Here is a 13,061-nt window from a genome sequence, read left to right as displayed (position 1 = left end):
TTGGTTTTCATCTTGGTTTTGATGTTGGGGTGTGTGTGTGGTCACTACTAGGTGAATAGACTTTGATTTCATTGACTTGTATTTGTTTAAAATAATCTTTTATACTTAGTGAATTAAAGGTTTTTTTTTTTTTTTAAATCAGGAATATTGTGGGAAGGAAAATCTAACCTGTAGGTAAGCCGATGTGTTTTGTTTGCTTTTAAGAATCTTCTCATGTCATTCTAAAACAAAGATCTCATTTGAAGTTTCACGTATTTAATATAATTAAGTTAAGACAGAAAATGTTTAACTTCCTTTTCTTCCTACATTCACTGTCTCTGCTCTGTTAATCTACTATTATAGCCCCTGTTAAGTATTTCACATACCAACTTTCTATTTTAATACTGGAAATATTTTACTCTTGTATTTTTAGGTGCTGACTATGAAATTCATTATTAATAGATATAACAATGGAAAATGAATAAACATTTGAAAACATGACCCAACACACAAGAGAACCTAATAAAAAAAGCACCTATTAAAAATAGTTCCTATCTCTAGTACCAGAAAATTATATCTTTTGATACTGAAAAAAATTAACCAAAATATCTACTCTAAAATCAATCTGTTATTTTCTGAGGAATCATGACGAATTGGTACATGGAGCTGGGGGAAAGCAGATTTCTGAAACCATTGAGTTTCAGCCATGGCATCTGAATGAAATTGCAATCAGAAAGTATCCAGGGCATTGGCAAGCTCTAGACAGCTGCATGGTATGAAGAATTGGATTAGGCCAAACATGGCAGTCTAGTAGATGTAACTGCTTTTGGTTTGAGTGGTGCATTTTACTCTGGGTATCCTGATAACCTTTTGTAGGGAGGGGAAGTCTGGGCTGTGCTGCAGCAACTTAGAAGGACTGGTAGCTGCTTACTGCTTGAAAGGCACAGTGTTACTGGATTTTTTTTCCATCTTTTTTTTATTAATTTATTCATATTACATCTCGATTGTTAGCCCTTCCCCTGTTTCCTCCCATTCTTCCCTCCCTCCCATTTCTCCCCTTCTCCCCTCCCCTATGTCCGTGACCGAGGGAGACCTCCTCCCCCGATATATGCTTTCAGAATATCAAGTCTCTTCTTGGTAACTAGCTATCCTTCCTCTGAGTGCCACCAGGTCTCCCCATCTGGGGGACATGGTTAGAAAAGGGGCACAAGAGTTCATGTGAGAGTCAGATCTCACTCTCCACTCAATGGTAGAGAGTGTCATATTAGTCGGCTAGGTCTTGGTAGGGGTTCGAAGCTTACTGCCTATATTCTCCTTGGCTGGTGCCTTAGTTTGAGGAGGACCCCAGGATCCAGATCTGCCTGTCATAAGGTTCTTCTTGTAGGTTTCCAGGACCCTGTGGGTCCTACTATTTCCTCTTTCTTCCATGCTACTCTTGCCTAAAGTCTCAATCGGATATCCTTTCCTCTGACCAACTTTCTTGGTAAGTAAAGATTTTCATGGTACGTATCCCTTGGACTAGTGTTTTGATATAAGTGAGTATATACCGTTTGTCTCTTTTTGCTTCTGGGTGAACTCACTCATTATGATAATTTCTAGATCAATCCATTTGTCCACAAATTTCGCGAATTCCTCGTTTTTAATAGCTGAGTAGTATTCCATCGTGTAAATATACCACAGTTTCTTAGTCCATTCTTCTACTGAGGGACACTTAGGCTGTTTCCATGTTCTGGCTATTATGTATAGAGCAGCTATGAACATGGTTGAGCATATGTCCCTGTTGTGTGGTAGGACATTTTCTGGGTATATTCCAAGGAGTGGGATAGCTGGGTCTTGAGGAAGCCCTATTCCCATTTTTCTGAGAAAGCGCCAGATAGCTTTCCAAAGTGGTTGTACTAGTTTGCATTCCCACCAGCAATGAAGGAGTGTTCCTCTCTCTCCACATCCTCGCCAACATGTGGTGTCATTTGAGTTTTCGATCTTGTTACTGGATTTTTTTAAAAAGACAAAGGCTGGAGAACTCTCTCAGAGGTTAAGAGCACTTGTTGCTCTTGCAGGTTTGATTACCAGCACCCACATCGTGGTTCATAATGAAAGGAACTCAGACAGCTCTCAAACATCGCTCCAGCAGGCCTCCCCTCCTCCTCCCCCCTCAACCCCCCATTCCCCACTTTGCTAAAAACCTTTAGATTGTGTTCCTAAAGCTGGCCACCCAGGCCTTCCCCTTTATTTGGCCATTTTTCCCTCCTGAGGTTGATAACCAAGGTCTAGCTATCAAAGTACTGAAGTCCAGTAATCAAAACCCCTTTGACCCACCTAACTGAATACCCAATTAAAATTAAACACATCAAAAAATAAAAATAAAAATAAAAAAATAAAATTAAATTAAACACATCACTCTAACACAGAGTTTCCTTTTTTACCTTTATAAATCACTATTTTCCTCTGGGCCACATCCTCTCTATCCAGTCACCGTCCTTTGTTTCTCCTCTGGGACAAATATCCCTTTACTCTTCTCTCTTGTCTCGTGTGTGTGTGTGTGTGTGTGTGTGTGTGTGTGTGTGTGTGTGTGTGTGTGTTTTACTCCCTGCTCTTTGTTCCTCTGGGGCAAATAAATCTCCTTTGTGCAGAGAATGTGATCTTAGGGGGTCCTGAGCCCATCTCTTCAGTACCTACCCATAACTCTAGCTACAGGGGATCCAGTGCACCCTTGTGACCTTCTGTAACACTAAGCATGTTCATAATGCACATACATACAAACAAGCCAAGCATTCACACATAAAATGAATAAAAACAATTAGAAAACAAACCCTGTTTTGCTGTCCCTGATCAATATTTCTGATAAGGACCATGAAAATTGAGTACGCACTTGGCTACATTATCTATAATGACTTAGACTGAGGGTTGGAGATGGGCATATTTTTTCATCCTAGTGAATAATCAGTGAAATCAATCAGATTTACTTTTTTTTTTTTTTTTCTGAGACAGGGATTCACTATTCACTTCTGGATGGTTTGGAAATCACCATATAGATCAGGCTGTCCTAAACTCACAGAGATGTGCCCACCTCTGGCACTTGAGTGCTAGGGTTAAAGGTATACTCCACAAAGCCTGGCCAAATGTTCTATAGTAATTGTAAATGTTCTATAGTAATAGTTTTTAAAGATTTTATTTATTTATTTATTTATGTGTTTATTTGTTTATTTATTATGTATATAGTGTTCTGTCTGCATTTACGCCTGCATGACAGAAGAGAGCATAAGATCACACTATAGATGGCTGTGAGCCACCAGGTGGTTGCCGGGAATTGAACTCAGGACCTCTGGAAGGGCAGGTGGCACTCCTAACCACTGAACCATCTCTCCAGCCCCAATTGTATAGTTTAATCTATCGTCCATCCATCCATCCATCTGTCTGTCTGTCTTGTGCGTGTGTGTATGTATTCCTGGAGATCCAATTCAGGGCTCAATCCCTCAGCTTTATACATTTACCGTACAGTTCAGTATATTTACATTGTTGTGAAATATATCTACTTAACTTTTTGTGGTGCACTATGAACCATTAGATCTCTCATATTTTCCCTGTACCCATCTGTTGGTAACTACCCTCCTACTTTCAAGTTGTATGACTTCGATTGGATAGCTCAGACAAGTGAAATTGGACAGTATTTCTTTGCTTTGTTGTTGTTTTAATAATCAGTTTATTTCCCTAACCATGGTTTCAAGGTTCAGTGTGTTGTAGCAAATGATGGAATTTTCTTCTTATTGATGGGTAAATAAAACTTCATTGTTAGTGTACATCACATTTTCAGTATCCAATTTTCTATTAGAGTTGCTTCTACGTCTTGGCTATCGTATATGAATATGTGTCTGATTTCAAATCTTCTCATATTTATATATAGAAATAATTCTATTTTTGATTTTTCAAAGGACACTTTTGTTTTCTACCCCATCAACAATATTTAAAAGTTCTTCTTTCTCCACTTTCTCATTGGCTTTGCTGTTTATTGTTTGTTCTTCTTTTAGTTGTAGCATCTTAATAGATGTGAGGGATAAGCAATATGTCTTTTTAATTTTATTACATTTTAAAAATTGTGTGTCTGTGGGTTGTGGTGCATGTGTTTATGCATGTGCCAGCAGCACCCATGTGCCACAGGACATGAGTGGAGGTCAGAGGACAACTTGTAAGAATATATTTTATCCCTCCCACCATATGAATCCCAGGAGTTGAATTTAAGTCACAGGCTTGCCATGCTTTTATTTCCTGTGCCATCTCATAGGCCAGATAGATTATATAATATTTGCTTACTTCACAGATTTTTAATAACTAGCATAATAGACTAAATGTAAATGCTGAAATTTAGCATGGGTAAAGCTTTAGTTAGGATAGAGAATAATTAGACTTGATAATGATTGTATACAAATGAACTCAGGGTAAACTTGATTTATCTGGACATTTCCAGTACTGGTATTATTTGGCAGCCAGAACAAAACTCCAGACTTCAACAAAAGAAGAATGTACGTGACTGGGAGAGAGTCAAGCCCTAGCACTGATGTGACACACATATCAAGGGTCTCCTGTTGGTTGGAGTGTTAGTTGTAGACTTGGAAATTGGTAGAGCTGGCACTGCGGCCTCCTCAAGCCACACAAGGAGAGGTTCTGAAGGTTTTGAACTGTCAGTCAGTGAGGAGACTTGAAGAAGAACACGAAGCAACAATAGTCATAGTCATGTGACTCACTGTGATGGCATGTGGGAAATGGTGAAACTCAGCTGGTAGGCACTCCGAAAACAAAGCACGGTGCTGTGACTCGTGTGGGAGAAGCATGGTTCCCATCAGCAGAAGGAAAACGGCCAGTGAGAAGCATCCCAACAGAACCTGCAGCTTTGCAGCCTAGGGTGCTGACAGACCCCAGCTCCTGTAACCAAGCTGAACCTGGCAAAGAGGACCCACATACAGACTGTTCCTCCCCATAATCTGTTTGTACTAGTGTGAGAAAATAGACAAATAATGTCTGCACACAGACAGCCTAATGCATCATAGTAGCTGACTGCTTGAGGAGGCAAAGTCTCCTATCCAGATGTTAAATGGGATAAATCTCCCCCTTAGGAAGAATCTAGAATCTTTGATTCTCCTGACTAATGAAAAGGTGGGTGGTATTCTTTTTTCAAGTTGCACAAGAGCCATGTGGAAGCCCTGTCCCTCTGTTCTCTTTGTTTCTCAGCACTTCCTGTTGCTCTGTTCTCTTTGTTCCTCAGCACTTCCTGTCCCTCTGGTCTTCATTCTTGTTCCTCTGTTCTCCATCATAGTTCCTTGGCATTTCCTGCCCCTGTGTTCTCTGTTCTTGTCCCTCAGAACTTCCTACTCACGTGTTGATGCTTCATTTAACCATCCCACCTGCGTGCTGCTGGTTTTGGCCTTCTCTGGTCAGTTTTTCAATGCCCATGGTGTCTGCTCCTACTTTTTCTCAAGGGCTCTCAGCTCTTTCACAACACTGACTCCATATGTTTGAATGCAAGGAATTTCATTCTTCACTTATTTTAAGTCTTACAGAAGAGCCCTCTGTATGTATTTCTTTCACTTAGTGCTGTGGTTGAAGTTGGATGTGTATGGGAAACAAACTGAGAGGCAAGCTGCCTTTCTTCTTCCCACTTTTTCCTGCTGTACCCCTCTTACTTCCTACTTCCTCTTTCCCTACCTCTTCCCATTACCTGTTTTGGAAGCTTGGCCTCCTCCAGCTCCCTCTCCTCACCCCCACTTCTTACCTCCTTTGTCTCCTTTCCATGGTTCTTTTTAAACTGTGCGCTTTCTTTTTTATTGCTCACATTCAGCTTTGTCAGGCTGTTACTGGTACCAGCCTCTGTGCTTGGATGAGGCTTGAGCACCCTTCTCAGTTTCTGCACGTTTCTTTGTGTCAGTACTTCTATTTCTAGTTATTCCATGCTTGAGATAGTCTCCTGGGGTTGGCTATTGTTGGCTGGTTAGTTTTAGAACAGTACAGGGGCTGCTTGTGTTCTGGTCACTTTGCATTTTTGTGTCCATGGAGGACTTCTGCCATTTAGTAAATTAAACTAGAACTGTAGGTGAAAAGTCTCCTTGAGAGCAGTGCTGATTTTGTTCCTGTGAGCTGTTGGGAGCTTGCTTACTTTTAGCCTGTGTATAATTGCAAACTGTAGTTCTGATCTGTGTTACATTAAAAAAAAAAAGTGTGCCCAAGGGATGGAGAGATGGCTCAGAGTTTAGGAGCCCTGGGTGCTCTTCCAGAGGATCCAGGTTCAATTCCCAACACTCGCATGGCAGCTCATGGCTGCCTGTAACCCCAGTTCCAGGTGATACAACACCCTCACATAGACATGCATGCAGGCCAACTATCAATACATATTAAAAAAACATGTTTTAAAAAGTAAGTCTAAGCTATTTTTCACAAAGACTCAAAAACACCAGCCTACATAGGAACCTTCAAAACATAGTAGAAGTTTGCCAGGCAGTGCTCAACGTTTGCTTGACATTACCTGAGAATCTTTGTTTGCTTTGCATATAAAGAAGATTAATGTTCATGAACTTGAATAAATTTCATTTAATGACTTGGCCTGTAATTTCTTCACTGTGTGATAAATGACTGTTCTGAATTGCTTTTGTCCTCTGAAGAATTTTTAGGGAAGCTTAGATTATTAATATTTTGATGTATGTATTTGCCGTTTTTTTAAACTTTTGATTTAATGAGCCACAGTTTTAAAGATATCTTCCCATCTGTCAAACCCTAGAGATAGACTGAAATTCATATATGTTCTTTTGTTCATAGTTGTTTAATTTGTATTTTCTTACTCTAAGAATGCTCAAAGTCCAGAGGAGAGTTACGTTCATTTGCCCTAGTCTCCCAAATTATCTCTAGTTTGTATGCTAATTTGATTATTGCAGGTGATCTGAAAGGGGATATATTCCTAAGTGTAGGAGAAACTGCAGATCTCAGCAGTGCATGGTTTGTTTTATCTGTGGGTTCCACACTCAGGCTCAGAGGTGTGGGAGTATATAGTTCCCTTGAAGAGAGCCTTGGAAACTGTGGTGCCACAGCCCTATGGTTACTGGATCCCGTGCTGCCTTCTGCAAACTCAGCACATCATGTCTCTTTGTTCCCAGGCAGCCTGGCATGGCTTTCTTTAACTCTGTAGCATTGTGCTTTCTCTCTTTGTCCATATAGAGGATTTGCCGTCACTCTAAGGCGGGTGTTTCATCTCGCTGAAGGAAAGGCGCTCTACCAGCTTCTCCAGTAACTGGTTTTAGCCCCTAGGTCCATAGACCCTCTTCTGGAATTACTTACATGCACATAGCAAGTAACATGTATTGTTGTGTCCTGTGTTATCTTTCTAAAGATGACTCTAAAATCCAACTTTAAAAACACCTACTTTATGAAAGAAATTCCAGTGTTCTAGAGGAACATCTTCAGTTTGTGTAGACGCAAAAGCCCAGTATCTGTAGCTGTTTGTACAGGGAAATCTAATGGAGTGACTGCATGTGGATCAGGCCACAGACGGTAGAGTTGCTGGGTGAAGCCTCTCTGATGACGTTTATGCTAGCCAGGTGTCTGTCTGCAAGCAAAGCAGACTATCACTAGTGCTGTCCGGGCGGGCTTTTTCTCTCTTTCAGCATGGGTCTCACGCTAGGACAGCCATTGTTTGCCCTTTTACTCAAATTCTGATTCACCTTTTACCCCTGCACATATTGCAGGAAGGGCACATTGTGAGGCTAAGGCTTTGGGGCCCAGTTGGTGTCCCAGTCCCTCCACTGGCGTGGTTACAGGAGATGACTGGTTCAGTCTCCATATCTCCCTTGCTAGGGAGTCTTAGCTGGGGTCACCTTCATAGATTGCTGGGAGTTTTCATTGTCCTGGGTTTCCAACTCATCCCAGCCTCATTCCAGTTGGCTCAGCCAGTGCTCTCTCCCTCGGTTCTCCCTCTCCCCTCCCCCACTCAGTCTCATCACTCAGTCCATACACCCCAGATAATTCATCTATTTCCCCTTCTCAGTGAGATTCAAGACTCCCCCCACTTGGGCCCTCCTTGTTACTCGGCTTCTCTGGTCTGTGGTTTGTAGCCTGTTATCCTGTACATTATGACTAATATTCAGTCATAAGTGATTACACACTGTGTCTTTCTGGTTCTGAGTCACTTCCCTCAGGTTGATCTTTTCCACGTTATGCTTTTTGTATGTGTATGCACAGGGCAGCGTTTCCTCCAGTGAGGCCAGATCACGCTGGACAAAGAAAGTGTTTTGTCCCTTTGTAATAGGTGACTTATGTTAAAGGGTAGCTAGTTACAAAATGAAAAGCATTCTCTTCTGGAAAGCCTCGGATTCAAAAGTATACTTTAAAACTCCAAACTAAGGTTCCATACTATCCTTTGAGCAGCAAGTTCCCTGGTTTCTCTTTATTGTGCTCTGCATCTATATTTTTAAGTATTTACTGTATCTCAAGATGAAGAGCTGTAGAAAACATTCGCTCAGTAGTTTCTTTATTGTTGAGTTGTTGATGCTCCTAGATACATGCAGGGAAGTCCTCAGACAGCTTTGCTGTATGTAGGGAAAGCTCAGCCCACTTAAGCACTTAGTATTTGGAGACAGCTGATGAGCTGGGAAGTACAGAATGAGGCTTAAGTCTCTTCAAAATAGGAGGAATTGATTGTACTCTAAGAGTTAGCATTAAAATGTACAATGAATACATAGCATTTCTCACTTCTTTCCTTCCTCTTCCTTTCATCATAGAGGAGTGATTCCCTTACATTAAACCATGTTTGTATCGTTTTCAAAGGCATTCGCACTATTGTTGTATTAGCACCAGTATTTGGAGATCACAAGCCGCCATGTAATATCTCAGATAAAATGGAAGAAGCAAGGTAGAGAGGACCTCAGCCCCACAGCCTCAGAGAACGGAAGGTCAGCCGATAGCAGGCACGAGTGTGGGTGCAAAACCTTTCAGACTCCCCCACAGGCTCTACATGGCATCTGGATAAGCCACTCCAGGCTTGTGGCCTAGTGTCTGTCAGGTTAAAAGGTGTGATTTTGTGCTACTGCTGTGAAAATAAGGTTGTTATAATATAGTACCAAGACAGCAAACAGAAATCTTGATTCCAGGAGTGAGATATTCATTTTCTATTATAACTTTACAAATTACAATGAATTTCAATGTCTTTAAAAAAACCTACCTCTTTATTATTTTAGGGTTCTCAAGGGCCGAAGCCCAGGTGTAACCCTGCTTCTCACCAAGCCAGGAGTCAGCAGCCCTGAGTTCTTTTATTTTTTTTTAAACATTTTTTTTATTTTTATATGTATTTATGTGTATATGTAAATTCTTACACGCAAATGTGTATACCATGTGAGTTCCCAGTGCCTGCAAAAACTAGAAGATAGAAGAGGCTGTTTGATCCCATGGAACTGGAGTTACAGACCATTGTGAGCTGCCATGTGGGTGCTGGGAACTGAACCTGTGTCCTCTTCAAGCCCAGCAATTCCCTCTCTGCTGAGCCATCTCTCCAACCCCAGGCCTGAGTTCTTTCCGGAGCTGTCGACCATGTGTTTATTTCCAACCTTGTTCAATACGGCTACATTTGGTTCTCCTAGACAAGAGGTTCTTAACCTGTGGGTTGGAGTCTTTTGAGGGGTTGAATGGCCCTTTCATAGGGGTTGCCTAAGATGATCAGGAAACACATATATTTACATTACAGTTCATCACAATAGCAAGTTTAATTACGAAGTAGCAATAACAATAATTTTATGTTTGGAGATCACCACATCACGAGGAACTGTATCAATGATTTGCAGCATCAAGAAGGCTGAGAACCACCGCCTTAGACTCTGAGGCTAAGTTTCTTATTTCCTTGCTGACTACTGGCTAGAGACATGTTTCACTGCTCAGTTCCTTTAGTGACATTTGTCAAGCCACCTTTGGGACCCTCTGTCTCAGCACTGGAGAAACTCCTTTATGTTAAAGTCTTCTCATCGTTTCCTCTCTACCTTCACTTCTTATGAGGATGTGTAAATCCTACAGTTTAAAAGCACAAACAAATTCTTAATTAGCCTATGTTCCTTTTTATAATGTGACACTGCCTTAAAAGAAATCCCCTTCCTACTCAAGTTTCAGCAATTCTCGGATGCTGGGACAGTAGTACATGGGTGGGCATTGTAAAAAGATATTCTTAGAATTCTGTTCCATAGTTGGCAACTGGTGACAAGGTTGTACACGTACTAACATCGTGTAGCAAAGTGGTTTCATAATTGGATGGGTGTGCTTCAAGGCCCGGTTCCAGAAATAGCTGTGAAGGCTTTTTCCCCGCAAGATATTGGGGAAGAATACTTGACCCTTAGTTTTCAGAGTATCTGCTGTCATAGAGCAGTTTTTGAGAAGTGAATAGATTATATATTTTATATTGTGGTATTTTGTGCTTGTCATGCAATAAACACTCCATAACTATTAATTGTTATTACTGTTATTTGTTCTTCAAAGCAGAATTCTTTGCTGGCATGTTTCAGTTTTCATGTAATGAACTCGACTATAAAATCCAAAGCACATGTCCAGTAAAAATAACAAATGTTAGACAAAAAGGAGTTTTGCATCACTGTGGAATCTGACTCCTGAGCATCTGTCTTATCCATGCATTCTCCGCTATAGGTTGAGCACTTGTGCTCTTACATGGCTTGGCCAGCTGTGTGTGCCTGAGTAGCTATTGGAAATGAAATAGAAGGAAAGCAGATAGAGATAACGGAGTCAATCTGTGACTAGAACAGAGGGTCGTCTTTAAACAGACGTTGGTATAAGGGGATAGGCAGGTACGGAGTATGCAAAGAACATATTTGAGGATAGATTTGAAGTCAGTGTGTGAAAAATTCAGTTATGATAAGACGGCCTTTATTCTAATAATGGGTCAATGTTGGAGCATGTCTCCAAACCAAGAACTTTTCTTGCCAAGAAAAGTTGTGGAAGTCTTGACGGAAGTGAAGTGGGTCAGACAGGAGCAGTCTGATTCTAGAAGTCTTTGTTCCTGGTCATATTCAATAAGAGGTGAGTGGATCTCCTAGGAAGTCTCCCAGGACTCAAGCCTCATTTTTTTATATGAGATTCTTTATAGTGATGTCAAACAATGTATTGCCAGATCTTAGGAGAAAAGATATAGGCAAAGTCTGCCATCTTCCTGTAAGGATCACCAGCAGTAAGAATGCAGCCACCTCTTTGCCCTGTTTCTGTGTCCTGAAAACAATCAGAGACTTTCCTGGGTGCAGACACCCTTGCGGGCTTCTCACAATGCCCTCTCTACTCTGGGAATTATGTTTCTCCTCACTCCACTACATGACCTGTGTGTACTATTATCGCATATGCACTAGATGTTTTTCATGAATGCAATTCATATGTATATCAAGTTTATATTACATAAAACAATACTTTATAAGCTTAAACAAGGTTTCATATTGCCTTAATACTACTCAAATGGTAATTAAGTAAAAAAGCTATGTTCTAAAATTTCTTCTAAAGTTTTTCCTGGCACATGGGAAAGTTGTCGGTGTTAGACACAATGAATGTTCTATACTAATAACAGATACAACTTTTCCAGTACCTTAGCATAGAATTGTGATTACTAGATGATTATAAGAATTAGTAATTGGGAAATATTTGATTGGCAGAATACATTCATATTCTAAGATCATAATGCAGTCTGCAGAACAGATACAAAGTAAGAATGAGTGTACCATAGCTCTAACTGCCTTCCTCCCACTCCCCGAGTCCAAACCTGTGCCTTGTTCCTGTACCTATGCTGCTATCATGGGGTGCTACCACACCCATCTGGACCCATTTTTAAAGGAGGCAACTTAATCAAGATCACCTAAAGGGTTCTGAGCTACAGTGTATACCCAAATCTTCTGTTTCCTAAACTCCTAACTCTTGTACTGGCACAGTTGGTGTTTATAAGCATCCAAACAAGAAAAACTTGAAATCCTTTGAAAAATTGCCAAGGGAAACACACTCTGTGCTGAGAAACTGTAAATCATCAGTTTACTAGTGATGACCCTCCTGATTTCTGGCTGTTCATTTTTGGGGGGGGCTGTTAAATTTCATAACACTGCGATGATAGACTTTACTCCAAAATCTCTTGCCTTTCAGTGCTCAAAAATATCTTGACAGTTGACTAATTAAGCTCTGAAGGTAAGGCATATGGCTTCCTTCAGCTAAAAAATCACAGAGAAGTACTTGAAATTTAAATTAAAATATGACATTTTATGCATTAAAGACAGGCATGCTGTCAATCTTAGCACTCAACCAGTGTTCCGAAAAGCCTTGTGAGAGGACACATGTCTTCTGGTTAGTCGTGCTCTTTAACATTCAGCCCCTCATCAGGGATGTCTGTGGGACTGTCTGTATACCCCTGCTGCTCACTAGTACCATTTTGCTGCTTCTTGGGGTAGGGGCTTGGCTCATTAGCTTTGCTGTGGAGTCTTGCTGGCGTAGATGTAGGTAGGGAGTTAGGAGTACTTCAGTAATGAACTACTGAAGGACAGAACGATGAATGGATTGTTTTAGAGCCTTCATTTTAACTCTAAGTATTCAAACAATAAAGAAGCCTCCTGTCTAGAGCTGACCTAGTTTAACAAGGAAAATATTGAACTTTAAGGGAAGCTGATTTTCGTTAACAGCCTGATTCTCATTTTTCTGCTCACAAGCTAAGCTTTTCACTAACCAAACTGTCTTCCTCTGAAAGGAGCTGTGGCTGGAAGATGAAGTCAGCTGGAGCCTTTCTTTCGTTTCACTAGTCTTGAATGTGGAAGAAGGTGCATACCTGTGGTAGCAAGAATTCAAACAATTTTTTCTTCTTCTTGGACATTTGAAAGCAACATCAATATTGAGCCCGGGATGGAAACAGGAGCGTTACTGGGTACAGTTTTCATTGACTGAGGAGCTGAGCACAGAGAGCTGTGAAACAGCCGACTTTGTCTTCTACTTACATAGGGTCTATTCCCTTTGGCTTTAGGCAACTGCTTTGTTTCGCTAGTGTTGGAAACCTGTGTAAATCAACAGAATTCTGAGTTGCAGTGACTTTACTA

The 13,061-nt window shown here is 40.8% G+C and overlaps 1 protein-coding gene across 1 annotated transcript in view; it reads left to right on the top strand.

The window, feature by feature from the left end:
- The window catches only part of Prdm5 (PR/SET domain 5), a 154,651-nt gene that overhangs the window by 38,502 nt on the left and 103,088 nt on the right, over positions 1–13,061 (top strand). The window lies entirely within an intron of this gene.

Source organism: Acomys russatus, chromosome 10 (genome assembly GCF_903995435.1).
Source record: "Acomys russatus chromosome 10, mAcoRus1.1, whole genome shotgun sequence".
Taxonomy (NCBI): domain Eukaryota; kingdom Metazoa; phylum Chordata; class Mammalia; order Rodentia; family Muridae; genus Acomys; species Acomys russatus.
This window is presented reverse-complemented; position numbering and strand designations above follow the sequence as displayed.